Genomic DNA, 14648 nt, shown 5'->3' on the forward strand with positions numbered 1-14648 from the left:
TGCCCGTACAAGTTATTCACGTCCGTGTGCATGATGTAGCTCGACGGTTGGGTGGAGTCGTAGCCAGTAGCCATGTGATGGTTGTTGGCGCGCGCGTGCCGTTGCGACACCTGGACCATTCCACCCCGGATAGCGCGTTCCACAAACAGCACCATGTCTACGTCCGAAAGAAGATCCAGCTTGATTTTCGTCACCAGAAACATGGCTGACCACGCCAGTCCGGGGAGACTATAGAAGTAGGCGGGATCCAGGTGGTAGATGTTCATTGCGGTCGCCCGGAATGTCTGGAACACGTCGGCGAGGAGCGTCACATCAAGTTTGAGGTAGGCGTCGTGGTAGTCTCCGAGAGTTCGACAACCCAGCTCGCGCCACATGGACTGGGCGTGGTGATATTCTTCGTCGGTGATGTTCGAGCCTCGTAGCTGACTGTAGAACTTCGCCTGGGGAGGTAGCGACGTCTCCGCAAACTTGGTAGGGTCTGTGATGTATTCGTAGGGGTAGACCCCCTTACGCCTGAAGAGACCGGCGTCCAAGTTTGGAAAATTCGCAGAGGTGATGCGCATTTGTTCGTTGCTCAGCTTCCCTGCCAGAGCATCGAGGCTGGCCGGGAGGAACCTCAGGGAGTCGAGGAAGCGAAGCTCGATGCTCCTGCTTTTTGAGTTGGGGATCGGCACCCACTTGCTGACGCTAATATAACGCTCCTCGTTTTGTGCCAGGACATTGATTCTTGCATTGTCGTACCCAAGATGCTTGATCAGGTGGTGAAAGTCGTATCCCGAGCCATTGTGAAAAAACACAGGGATGAAGCGTGGGTCCCAGGCCTTAAGGTTGCAATCGTTGCACCAAGGACCAACATACCTACTGTTAAAGTGATCGTGGTGATGGACTTTACTGTTGTTGGCGGTGTACTCCTCGACGCAGACAGGGCAAGCGATGGCCTCGTCGTGTCTACGTTGATCGTCGGGGGACAGTGGGAGCATAGGCTTGGGGGTCAACAGAAACTTCCCTATCTCGTTGGCCTCGACAACCATCCTCTCGAGGAAGTGTTTGGCTGCGTCGGGACCGCGATACACATAGGGCTCGGGGTCAACATGTCGGTCTCGCCACACCACAACGTATGCGAAACTGGATGCCTCGTGGAGTTGGTAAGGGGTGGTGGAAGAAACTTCAGGATCGGGATCGCAAGTGGACAGGGGTTTGAGGAAGGCCTCGAAATCCGCGATGATGATAGCGGGGTGCTCTACCATGGCACCGTGCATGCGGAAACACTCCACGTCGCCAGGTTCGGGCAAGTCTGCCACCCCCGGTTCGTTGGCATTGCAGTAGAGCTTGTGGCGAGCGAGCTTCTCGGCAGCGATGTTGGAACCTCGAACATGTTGGTAACTGCGTTGATCTTGTCCGTCGAACATTGACAAGCACCTGCGACAAACTTCTTTGTGGTGTTCGTGTTTGCTTGTTTGGCTCGAAACAAGCCGAGAGAGCGAGCGAATGAGGGTGTAGTGATGGCGAGTTTCATCCTTGATGAGCAGAAGGTGAATTTCCTGCGCACCGTCGTCGTCTACGTCGCTCACCCGGATGGGGTACACCACATTTTCGTCAGTGAGGCCATAAACGTTGATGGCCAACCGCGGGTTGTGTGTGCGGGCCTCAAACTTGCGAATGTCCGAGACCTCCACCGGGTAGTCGATCCCAGCAATAGCATCTTCCAGCTCTGGCTCGTAGGGTAGGTAGTGGTTAACTCGGCGTGGTTGGTTTTTCCGGTCGACAGGGTGCAACGCTGCAAGCACCGACCAGAGAAAGCACTTGGCGTCACTGTTTTGAATGTTCAGGACGGCCTTCTTTGCCGCGATGGCAGATGGTAAGGGGACGTAGCTGGACGCGGAGAGAGGCACAAACTTGGAAAGTTTGACGCGCAGTTCGTGAGGCTTCCCACACAGCGAACCCCCCGAGCCCTTGGCTTGATGTTCTTCTTGCTTTGCCACCAGCTCCTCGACAAACTTGTTGTAGATGTCCTCGAGGTTGTCGACATCCGCCAGATGCAGCGTCTTCGCCTTGGTGTTGTGGCAGAAGCTGTAAATTTCATCAGACGGCTTCTTGTACCAGCAACGAAGCGATGCGTAGAATTTGGTGGAGTGCGTTGCAAGCGTATCGCCGAGGATGGAAATAATTTGGGCTTGCACGTTCTCCAAAAAGCTACGCACGTCGCATGAGTCCTCCGAAGTAAGGGGAAAGTTCTCTAATAAACGCTGGAAAGCAGACTGGTTCGCTTTTATCGCAGGCTTGACGCGTTTGGCGGGTGGTGCATTGATGGAGGCTGTTTCTACCTTCCTCTTGGTGGAGGTCGAAGGCTGGGACCCAGATGTATTTTTGCTTAGACAAATAAGCTTATGCTTCTTGACATACGCAATTGTAATGTGTTTATTGCATCCGGAACACAGTTCGGCGGCAGCCAAATGCTTGCCTGGCACGCAGGTGCGACAATGTCTTGCAAAATTTTTGCTTGATATAGTTTTTTTGCACACAGGGCAACTTTTCATGGAGCGCATTTTTTTGGGGGGTATGTTTATTTATATATGGGTGGTGTTGCCTTCCTCAAATATGTGCTTTAATCAACTCTATAAAAAAATAAAAAAAAATATATAAGAAAAATATAATTGTAGATAGAAAAAAACACAATAAATATTGTATGCATGTGTAATTCTATTTAGTTTATTTTTGTTAGACACAAATTTTCTTCAGATTTTATTGCCCATTGGTATATTTTTCCACCAATCTAGTAGAGGTATGAAACTATGAAAATGTACTTGTTTATATATATTCTATTATTTTGGCTGATATAATAGCAAATATATATATATAGCTATTTTGAAATTCTAAAACTTTCAGGTATACTTATTTTTACATGCAAACATACATCATAAAAAATTACACAATCATATTTTTTTTCCATACACACATTTTTTTTTATTTTCAGAAAACAAAATTATTTTCGATCTTTATTTCTTTAAATCAAGCAATAAACATTATTTGTGTTTATAGTATTTGTCGGGCAATAGCAGATAAAACAAGAATGGGTTTTCTACGACCCATAGTTTACGAGTTACAAAACAACTTAGAAATTACATCTTGAAATTTAAATTTAAAATAACTCGAAAACAGTAAGCACTAATCATTATGTTTCCAATAGGTTGTAGAGTACATTCAATTTTTTATCAAATATCATTAAAATTTTCGAAATAGGGTAAAAACTAAGCCAGCAAATCAAGTTTCTCAAAAAATAAAAAAATTGTCTATATTTTCGAAACTTGAGGGGGTGGAATCGATTTTATTTGCTAGTCGAATAGTTTTCGTCAAATCCTATCCAACAAACCTAAAATCATCATCCTAGGTCAATTAGGAGACAAGAAAATCAATGTCTTGGAAAACATCTTAAGACAAATGTCTTAAGAAAATTTTCTTGACAGACCGGAAGTAACATCTTGACAGACCGGAAGTCGACTTTCTTAAAGATTAAGACAAATATCTTAAGATGTTTTCCAAGACATTGATTTTCTTGGTTCCTATGGGACCTAGAACCACGCAACTTTGGATTATGTATATACCGTTGTTTTTTCCTACATATTTACTAGGGTTCGACAGTGCTGTGGTTGTGTTGTTGCCTTGTAATCAAGAGGTCCTAGGTTCGAACCCGATAAAAGTATATAGTGGTTCGGATCCTACTTTAAAAAAACTGTAGGCCTAGTCCCGATTAGCCTTACTGTGCATAAAATAGACTTAAAACAACAAATCCAACCCAGAGTATCAACAAATTCAAAAAATAGAGTTTCCCCCTGTACACTTGTATAATTGTAAACTCCAAGTTCGATACCCGACGGAGGTGGTTCGGATCCCACTGTAGGTCCAGTTTCGATTAGCCTTACTGTGCATAAAATAGACTTAAAAACAACAAAATCCAATCCAGAGTATCAACAAATTCAAAAAATAGAGTTTCCCCTGTACACTTGTATAATTTTAAACTCCAAGTTCGATACCCGGCAGAGGTGGTTCGGATCCCGCTGTAGGCCCAGTTTCGATTAGCCTTACTATGCATAAAATAGACTTAAAACAACAAAATCTAATCGAGAGTATCAACAAATTCAAAAAAAATAAAGTTTCCCCTGTACACTTGTATAATTGTAAACTCCAAGTTCGATACCCAGTGGAAGTGGTTCGGATCCCACTGTAGATCCAGTTTCGATTAGCCTTACTATGCATAAAATAGACTTAAAAAAACAAATCCAACCCAGTGTACACGCGTCAATACTATCCACTATAAGTAAACTAACATGATCATAATCATTGCCCCCCTCTCCCTCCGATTGTTACCTCGCTTTTATGTTATTTGCGATGAAGAATAGTTTTTTTCAAGCACATGTTATATATGCTCATATTTTTTTGTTTAGCGTAATTTCGTTGTTTAATCAAAACAACACTTTCTGTTCACTAACGCCGCTCGCAATTATTATTAACACACACACATGCAAAAAAATAACAAAAAAAACAAAACTTACCTACAAAAAGCTGCTAGCAATTTAACACACACAAAACAGTAGTATAATTGCGTAAATTTTAGTTTTATAGCTGGTCAAGCAACTTGTGTGCGTATAACTTATGCTGATATGGTACTCACCTGACAGACCAAACTAATTCGGTTTCTATTACACTTGATATTACACTTGGTATAGCGTACACTTTTATGCGGCTACCCAGTAGCAATACTCGACTGCAACTGATGTGCGCGGGGTTTCTAATAGAAACTTATACCTGTCGGTAGCTAAAATTCCAAGGTTAGTTCGAGTTACGTGTGCATGGCCTTTGACGATAAATAATAACAAAAGAAACAACACACCCGTCCATCATGATTTGAATCGCAGCCTTTGGAGCTTTCTGCATTGTAGTCGTCATAATATGGGTCACCTTGGCGTACTATAGAAAATCCAGCAAAAAGAATGACGAAAAAGCAGACAAAAGCCCTGGCGTGTATCACGTCCCCGATTCGCCGGATGTCGATCAATACCCGAGCATTCCTGGTGTGCCCGGCGACGGAACCAACACAATACCGCCGAGGCCACCCGTACAAAGACCGCCTGGAGCTGGGCCGGAAGGACCTTCCGGTGGGAACAATAGCGGAGGAGACAATCAGACGCCACCGCGCGGCGGAACCAACACAATACCGCCGAGGTCACCCGGACAAAGACCGCCTGGAGCTGGGCCGGAAGGACCTTCCGGTGGGAACAATAGCGGAGGAGACAATCAGACGCCACCGCGCGGCGGAACCAACACAATACCGCCGAGGTCACCCGTACAAAAACCGACCGGAACTGGGCGGAGCAGACCTTCGGGTGGGAACAATAGCGGAGGAGACAATCAGACGCCATCGCCTCACGTTCCCACGCTAACTCCTCCAGTTACCAGCAGCACTCTGCCAAATAACCAAAATACTACAACAACAATTAACCCACCCACTATTGCCAGCACCACCACTACCATACAAAAAAAAACACATGAAACTCTACAGAGGTGTGGTTATCTAGAGCCGCAGCCGTTAGAACCTTTTTGGGTTGGGCACCACGCACCCTGGCGGGGTTAGGGGCCAGGCATCTTAAAAAACAACAATTATTATTTGTTTGTTTGCGTCACAATACAGGTGCGCGCGCGCGCGCGTGTGCAGCACATCGTCCCCGCGAGAGAGGTTTACAAAGGTCCCGATATACATTGGCACCCGGGACTTAAAATAATGCACATTCGCTCACCACTGTTGCCAGCTCTAGGTCTCTCTCTCTCTTCATCTTACAGCAATGTTGGTATCTCTATCTTTTTTAGTTGCAGGCGGGTTGCCAACACACTCTAGTTAATAATGCTACATATTATACACACACACGCACACACATACTGTGTTGCCATCCATCCATCTCTCTCTTTTACGGCAGTGTGTGTTTGTTGCCGGCTCTCCTTGCCCAGTGTATGTATGTTACGCCAGTATATAAATTGGCTAAGCCCTTGCCAAGTAAAAAAAAAGCTGTAGGTAAATATTAGCAACATTGTCGGTTGTTTAACTTCCCCCCCTCTCTCTCTCCTCTTTTTTTTTTGTAAAAAGCTATGGCAAAAATACCAGTAGGTTGGCAAATTGCTTTATGCACTGTAAGGCAAGCCTCAAGCAAAGTTGTCAGCTCCTTGCTTTAGGTTAGGTTAGACCAAAATAAAAACCTTGGTGACTTTTCGAGTAAGATGTTGGCAATACTGCAAGACAGGCCTCAAGCAGTATTGCCAGCTCCTTGCTTTAGGTTAGGTTAGACCAAGATAAAAACCTTGGTGATTTTTTCGTGTAAGATGTTGGCAACGCTGCAAGGCAAGCCTCAAGCAGTGTTGCCAGCTCCTTGCTTTAGGTTAGGTTAGACCCAAAAAAAAAACCTTGGTGATTTTTTCAAGTAAGAAGCTGGCAACACTGCAAGAAAATGAGGCTCATGCCTTACGAGAGAAATCCATTAAGGCGAGCCTCACCGAGCCTCATTTTCGGTTTCAGAACCGGCTTGATTACTCTACTAACATGATGATGGACAATTTGCAAGGTAATACTCATGGATCCCACTGTACAAACAACCAGTTTTATAGTCACTCTTTATTCCTGTTTTATATTGTGTAAAAATATTAATGTTGTCAGTTTTTTTGTTTGTTTTGTGCAGTTGGATTATTATTTTTTTTTTTTTTTACATTTGTTACTAGTCTGGACCCCCACACTTTACCTCCGCACTCGAGGTTCGGTGCACTTCGTACTCGGCTCAGATTTGTCTAGGGGTATCTTTCTTTGTACGACAATGCACGTGGGTTGCTACAAGTCAACATAATTATATAATTAACTACAAGAGACAACGGATAACCTTTGCGAAACCTTTATGATCAGGGGGATAAATTACCTTGTCCAGCATGTGTGAAATTAAAAACTGAAATTTTGGATATTTTCTATAGTTTAATTAAAGTAAAATTTGAAGTATATACAGGTCGTATCCGAACGTTCATTTCTCTAATTATTTATCGGGCCAAAACTCTAATTTTGATGTTGGAATCTCTATTGTTTGTACCTGGATGCTTTACATTTTATGAATTACATCTGAAGTACGCTTGTCACAAGGTAGACTCGCGTTACTCCAAGAAAACATCTTAACAGGCGCTAGGTCGCCCGACGTGTACATTTCTCAACCTCCACGGTGACAAGGCACTAGGCTGCCCGGCGCACCGTAATTACTTCAAAATAACATCCAGTACAAACTACCTTTTTACCTGTAAATTGGACACCAAGGCACTAGCTTGCCCGGCAATCCAATCTCTTACAGCATCCGTTTCGGGAGATCTGTCCTCCGGTCCTAGCTAACCGAAGCAAAAACAGCCTCTCCCTTCCAAGTCTCAGTTCCAACAGCCGACCTCCCCTACTCTCATCTGGGAGTTTATATACGTTTGGTTGGCGTCTGTTGCCAACCGCCCTTCTTTCAAAATTTTTAATCTTTAACAGCTAAACTGCCCACCTTTCTTTTGAACGTTCGAAACACGAAGAACAGACAGCTACATGGCATTTATACATGGAATAATATGAACCTAAAAATGCATAATAAATTGATTTACACTAATAACACATAATACACACGTAATTACCTAATTAATATATTAATAAAATATTTAAATAAGGAAAAAAAACACTGTTGCCCTGACACGGGGGCAGGGTAACACATTCGATAAATTCTTTCCTCCTTTCATAACTTTTGTAACATTTTATGTTATTTGTCAATATTGGTATTTTCTGCTTTGCACTATTTCTACGTATTTTTGCTACCAAGTTTTCTATTTTTCACTTCTCCTATATATGTTGTAAAATTTAATGTAACATGTAGGACGATATGAATGGACTTTTGCGTCTAGTGTCTTTAAAATCAAATCAAATCAGTAACTTGCATATAATTTCAGCTATTTGTTTTCAAGATGTATCTCGGTACATGAAATTATTAACGCTACAAGCTGTATTTCTATATTTGCACTATTTAGAATAATTATCTACTACATGCTACTTTCAATCGTAATGCATTATATCAGGATGAAACTTTCATTTCCGTTCATTTGGGGGTAGCTAAAAGTTACCACTAATATGATTATATATTTTAAATTGGAAGTGCTTTAACAAATTAGAAACGTCCACATGTTTTACAATGACGCAGTTGACGAATTTGGTAGCCCACTTTTGATGAACTCATTTAGTGTTTTGTAAAATTACTTTTAAAAGTTTTTACTTTAACTAATTAGAATTAAAGACCAATTACACAAAGTAATACAATATTATAAATAAAAAAAAGCAGTCAAATAATATCGGTCGGACTGCAACTTGGACAAAGATGCTTTGTACAGAAGCAAATTACGGCATAAGAAGAATTACTATCTTGGAACTGAAACGTATGTGTTAGAATAAGTATAAACACAAGACAATGAATAATGGTCAATTAACATTGCATGCTAATAATTAAACCATTTTCACTAAAATTCAGAGCATTGTTAAAGTTTCGTTTTATGGTGAAGGTAGGATTTATAACCTACCGTTTGTTATTAGCTAAATATACAGTTTTGTCAGTTAAATTTGTGTCGTTCTGCAATTCTGTATTATTCGTTGTTATGCAGAACTGACGTAGGCAAAGTATTATCTGTGTTTTCCTCTCCCATATTACAGCAATCACCTAATCTGAAAATTCATTTTTGTTGAAGTAGTATCTCCTTTAGCATTTCCAAAAGAAAATTTAAGTCAGTGTAGAGCGTAGATAAGAGAAATGTGTAGAGGATTGAGAGTTGATTTCTCAGTGTTTGTTACTCTAAACTCTTTGGTAGTATATTATAAGGTACATTACACTGTATATAATACTTTTTCATGGCGCACATAAAACTTTAAGATATCATTATTTCAATAGATCAAGATGTCAATTTGAAAAGTAGTGTTTGGTGACAATGAATAACTATGTAATTGTAGATACATGTCTATAGTAAATATGTGATTAGATTTTTGAATTCATTATATTTCAACTATAAAATAGACATGGATACGGGTGATTATATAGCTAGGAATGTACACGTAGAGTAGGATGCAGATGTATTGCCAAGCAAACTGCCCATCACCATGTTTATTATCTTTGTTTCAAGCAATGAGGTCTTCAAGAATTTAAACAAAATACTAAACAAGTTGTTGACTACCTCTGGACCTGCATACCTAAAAATCAAGTCTTTAAAAGGACGTAGGATGCAGGGGGAAAATTAATTAAAAAAATCATGGACAATTTGTGGAACAACATTTATGCAGCCCACGGTACTAACCTCTATGCTCTAGTTGCTAATGTTAGTCAGTCTTTCGTAGCAAACAGTAGCCAGTTGGATGAGATATAATTTGTAATGGTACGTGCTTAGATCTTTCCAAGGTCTTTGATAATGTCAACCATAAAATATAAGCTCTGTATATACGCTCTAGGTTTACAATTATCTGAGTAATAGAACATTCCGTGTAAAGTACAACTCTATTCTCTTCTGTGGCAAAAACGACGCAGGAGTGAAAAATAAAATAATCAGTCGTTGGTAAACATAGCAAATGCTTTCTAAGGACATTCTCTATAATAATTGGCATAACAGTAAAAATTGGGTCATGGGCTTTGGACAATAGGGGTTAAACATTTCCTAGATTGACAAGTTTCCTCATTTAATACGTTTTTAATTCCCTTGCCACAATCTAAGCCCACGTAAACACATGAGGTGTGATCAAGAATTTCGGAGACTCGGTGGTTTGTCCTTGGTCCATAGTAGCGGTAGTATCGAGACGAGAATTGACATGGTTTCGTCTCAAGTTGTGTATGTCTGTTTCGTTGTCGATCTCATTATTGATATATAAAGGTCAGTACGTGTATAAACAACATACGCAGCGTGTTCTTTATTTGTTTGACGTCTCGTTTCGACGCTACGAAACCCTCCAAAAACTTAATTGTTATCTTGAATACATGCAACGAAGCAGCACAAGTACATAACTGCCACTAATGGATTGACTTTGCAATTACTATAACAAAATATATGACTTATCTATAAATAGAGCCTACCCGATGGTGCAGTGGTAGCGTCGTCGCCTTGTAATCAACGGGTCCCGGGTTCGATTCCCGGTAGATGCACATAGTGGTTCGGATCCCACTTTAAACTGTAGGTCCAGTTCCGATTACTCTTACTGTGCATAAAGTGGACTTAAAACACCAACTCAATCAATCAATCAGTTAGTTATCTATAAATAATCTGATTGATATCATGTTTGAAGAACTCCCATAGTAAAGTACAGTGGGATCCTTGAGTATTGCCGTGCAAATTGTCCATGACTATTTTCATTAATTTTTCTCTTGCATCCTGTGTGTTTTTAAGAGAGGGATTTTTATGTATGTCGGTGCAGAAGTTGTCAACAGCTTGTTTTGAGTTTTCTTTTAATTCTTGAAGCTCTTATTGGGTCAAATAAAGTGCACGAACATGGTGATGGACAATTTGTACGGTAATACTCATGGATCCCACTCTACATTTCGTTTAGGTAAATGTTTCGGGCATTATACTAAATTCTCGAACGACTTTGAGTTTGAGTTTTAAGTCAACTTTTATGCACCGATAGACTAATTGGGACTGTACCTACAGTTTAAAGTGGGTTCCGAACCACTATGTGCCTCCACCGGGAACCGAACCCGGGAAACCTTGAATGCAAAGTCTCGAACGACACCTAGTCTCGTACTTATCTTAATTTTACAGGTTCTCTCCCGTTCTCGGCCTCGTCTCGAATTTTACAATACCGTCTCTGTCTCGGTAACATTTTTATTCCGTTGACTAAAATGTGATATTATTGAAATAAAAAGCACGAGTTCCTCTCACCCCGACCCTACCTACTTAACGTGCAACTTTCCAGGTCACAAATTAGTTGGATTACTTTCCCCACACAGTTACATGTAGAATTACGAGTACTGAGTGTCTCCCGAATGGAATAGTGTTAAGGTCATCGCCGGTGCCGGTGAAGGCACATAGAGTTTCGGATACCGCTATAAGCTGTAGATCCAGTCCCAATTAGCCCGAGGTTCTAGGTCCAAAGCCTGTGTCGTCGTCTTTGTGTCATTATCTATACCTTCAGCTACATTCAATCATACGGGAATCTCTGGAGCAAGGCCGCACGTAACGGTAAAGAAGGGGAAGAGAGGGAGTAAGCGGAGAGAAGCAGTACACGCTGGTAGCTGCAGTCGATCCACCCCGCAATTTCGTTTATTCTCACGTGTTCATTGGTGGAGTCACTATTTGCGCAGAAACTTGTTTACGTTCTCTCGCTGCAGAGAATTCCTAGACTATAACAAACCATCCCCATTGTCGCGATTAACCTAAGAAGTACCGTGCAAAAGTGAAGTGGATGGGTTCTATAAATAACGGTCAACAATATACCAAATAATGTATAGTGCAAATCACCAACCCTGAGACCTTCTGTAAACAAACCGCCTCACCGATTCGATGTATCTCTGAACACGGAGACCTTCCGGCACGCATAGAACTCGTCATGTTGAAAGTGGCGCTACTTCCTTGCTGTTCACATGATTATTTTTAGAAAATAACCAATGTTATAAAATGTCATTATGTACACAAATATCTAAGCTCATTGAAAGTTACAATGCATATTCCTACAAAATGTTCACACTTTTCTTGCCTTGCCATATCACCAAGTTATTTTACGAAGTGCACTATATTTGGCGGAACAAAAATCGTTATTAGCATGCTTGTCAAAGTTTCCAACCGCAATAAATTTACGAACTTTCTTTGTCTTGTTTTGATCATCATCCACAATATATTTATTGGACTTACAGCATTGCATATGGTTGTTTATGCCAATTATATATTTTATTTATATAAGATACAATTTACATAAAATCTACAAATTTCAAATACACTGCTATCTATATCAAACCTTAGAAATATACATTACCATGTTATATCATTTTGTCTAAAAAAATGCAAGTAAAATATATTCAATTCGCATGCAAGAAAGAGCCAAATTTATGGGAAATTATACTGGTGCAAAGAGTTAACCATAAAGGTGAAGCAATAAGTACAAAAGAAAGAGCATTGGGTTTAACGTGAGACGTCATTTGCGGCAGCGTGTCCCATACTACAAATTGACCGTTACGTGATGAATCCTGCAACAACGCTGGATTTTCGTGTGGATTATTTTACTTCTATGAGTTTGCAATGCTTTCTGCATGCACATGGTTTTGTTTACAGAAGGTCTCAGGGTTAGTGATTTGAACTTTAAGAGTAATAACAAAAGCATGTGCTGTAGTTCCTAAATGTTAATGCTATCTTCATTTACCCAAAGTGCTGCACATCTGAAATATCACGTAAATGCGTCACAAACTTTTGACTAACGATCGGTAGACTTACCTTAGTTGCTTCTACACAAAATAGGTTCAAGATGATATCTTACTATTTCAACAACTTCAGTACAATACGATGTTTCAATCAGAACCAACAGACTCGCATTCAGTAAATATCCTTGCCAAGCAGTAACAGAGTGTATGAAGGTTATTAGAAGTATAGTGCACGGCAAGTCTCGCCCACAACCTTGAACTGTATATAAGACGTTCTATTGACGACAATTTAAGCTTGCCGTGATTGGCATATCAATTTTGCTATTATGATTCTCAGAAAATGTCCGTCACTACACGTGACCTGACGTTCGTAGCCAAAAGGACATCACATATTGAAAAAAATATTTTTAAAGTTGTAAGGTATTATGCAAGAGATACGAGCAGAAATGTTTTTACGTAAAGCAAATATTTGCACTCGAGAAAAACAATTTCAAATAATTCTTCTTATCTTCAAGTAAGCTTATCAGCTGGTAAATTTTTGGAATGACACTTCTGAGATTTTCTTCACTGAATTTCGCAGATATGAGGTCTTGGGAGTTGATTTCGACGAACTCATGGTTGATAACCCTTATGAATATAAATATCACAGGTTATCAAGTTATATCTTATTAAGACTTGGACGGACGTACACGGAGAAGTATCAATGTGTTTTATGTGCTGTAAATTAGGTTTATTAGCTTTATGTCCAGCGTCCGGGAAGAATTTAAAAAAAAATCATACACTTTTAGCATCACATAATTTGAATTAACAAAGTACGTGTTTTAGTTGAACAAATGGCACAGAGATACATCACGCAAGATACAAGAATATGGACTTCAATCCGAAACTCAACAGTGAAATTTATTTTGATTCAGACATTGCAAGAACAAGTGTGCTGCACTACAAAGACTGAAGCCACAATCAACAAAGTTTTTGGCCACATTCTGTTGATGTCACTGTTCAATGCTTACGTGGAAATTCTTGCTTTGGAGTTTATATTGGCGGAAGAAATTCTACAAGGATTTTGCCATTGGGAAACCTGATGGTAAGAGACCTGTAGGAAGGCCAAGACGAAGATGGAGGGATAAAGTTGAGATGGACCTAAAGGAAATCGGTAGGGATGGAAAAAAGATTGGATTGATCTTACCCAGGATAGGGACAGATGGAAAGCTTGTTGCTGCAGCCATAAACCTTTGGGTTTAAGAATACTAGCGAGAGAGAGAGAGTTTACCATTCTTATTCAATATTTTGATTGTAAAGCAGGTTGAACTAAAAAATCACCCTAAACGAAACTTCTGGAAACATTTCATGTTATGTTAAAAATATTTGTTTCATATTTTACCAAGTTATGTTAATTTCTGAATACGAGGGTTGGGGAGTAAGTCATGGCAACCCACTAATAATTCGACAATCGAAGGATCTATTAAAAATGTGTTATATACAACTGAAAGAGTATCCATTATGGATATTTTGTTGGTAGGAATCATGAAAGAAAATCCAAACAACCCTGTGACATACATATGTATTTATGTACAAGTTACAAAAAACTGTCTGACACTGTAACATGCACATGTTGCAAAAACCTTTCGAAGGTTTGTCATAATCAGACGAGTTTTTGTAATATGTGCACATGCGTATGTTACAGGGTCAGACAGGTTTTTGTAACTTGTACATTAATACATGTGTATGTCACAGTGTTGTTTGGATTTTCTTTCATGATTCCTACCAACAAAATATCCACAATGGATACTCTTTCAGTTGTACATAACAAATTTTTAATACATCCTTCGATTGTCGAATTATTAATGGGTTGCCATGACTTACTCCCCAACCTTCGTATTTGTTTGCAATTCTAGGTCATAATGCAAATGTTAAGAGAGTTTTAATGTCATCACAATGGACTGATGAGAGAAATACATTTATCATAGTCTCTAATGGTTCGAGTCACCCATATCAAAGCCGTGATTCGAATCCGGCACCGATGGAGTAATCGAAAGTCCACTCCCTTAACATACTCGGCAACCGAACCGTACCAGAATGCTAATTTGTTGTTGTTAGTATTTAATCTTAATAATCGTAATCGTGTAGCGTAACCCTGCCATGTAAACCTACAACGACGACTGGGGGTTCATCGTGCTGACCACACGTCCCCTCGTAACTGGTGATGATCTCCCACCAGTGAGTGAG

At 40.3% G+C, this 14648-nt stretch overlaps 1 protein-coding gene across 2 annotated transcripts in view; it reads right to left on the bottom strand.

The window, feature by feature from the left end:
• LOC145996085 (cytochrome P450 6k1-like) overlaps positions 1–12730 on the bottom strand; it is a 31197-nt gene extending 18467 nt beyond the window's left edge. The window contains exon 1 of one of the 2 annotated variants that reach the window (XM_083132331.1): positions 12496–12730. The gene's annotated coding sequence lies outside the window, so the exon portion shown is untranslated. Of the gene's footprint in view, positions 1–9381; positions 9512–12495 lie in introns of those variants that run through there. The other variant, XM_083132332.1, reaches the window with a different exon arrangement.
• Positions 12731–14648: the final 1918 nt, after the last annotated feature.

This window comes from Lepisma saccharinum, chromosome 12 (assembly GCF_977018435.1).
Source record: "Lepisma saccharinum chromosome 12, izLepSacc3.1, whole genome shotgun sequence".
Taxonomy (NCBI): domain Eukaryota; kingdom Metazoa; phylum Arthropoda; class Insecta; order Zygentoma; family Lepismatidae; genus Lepisma; species Lepisma saccharinum.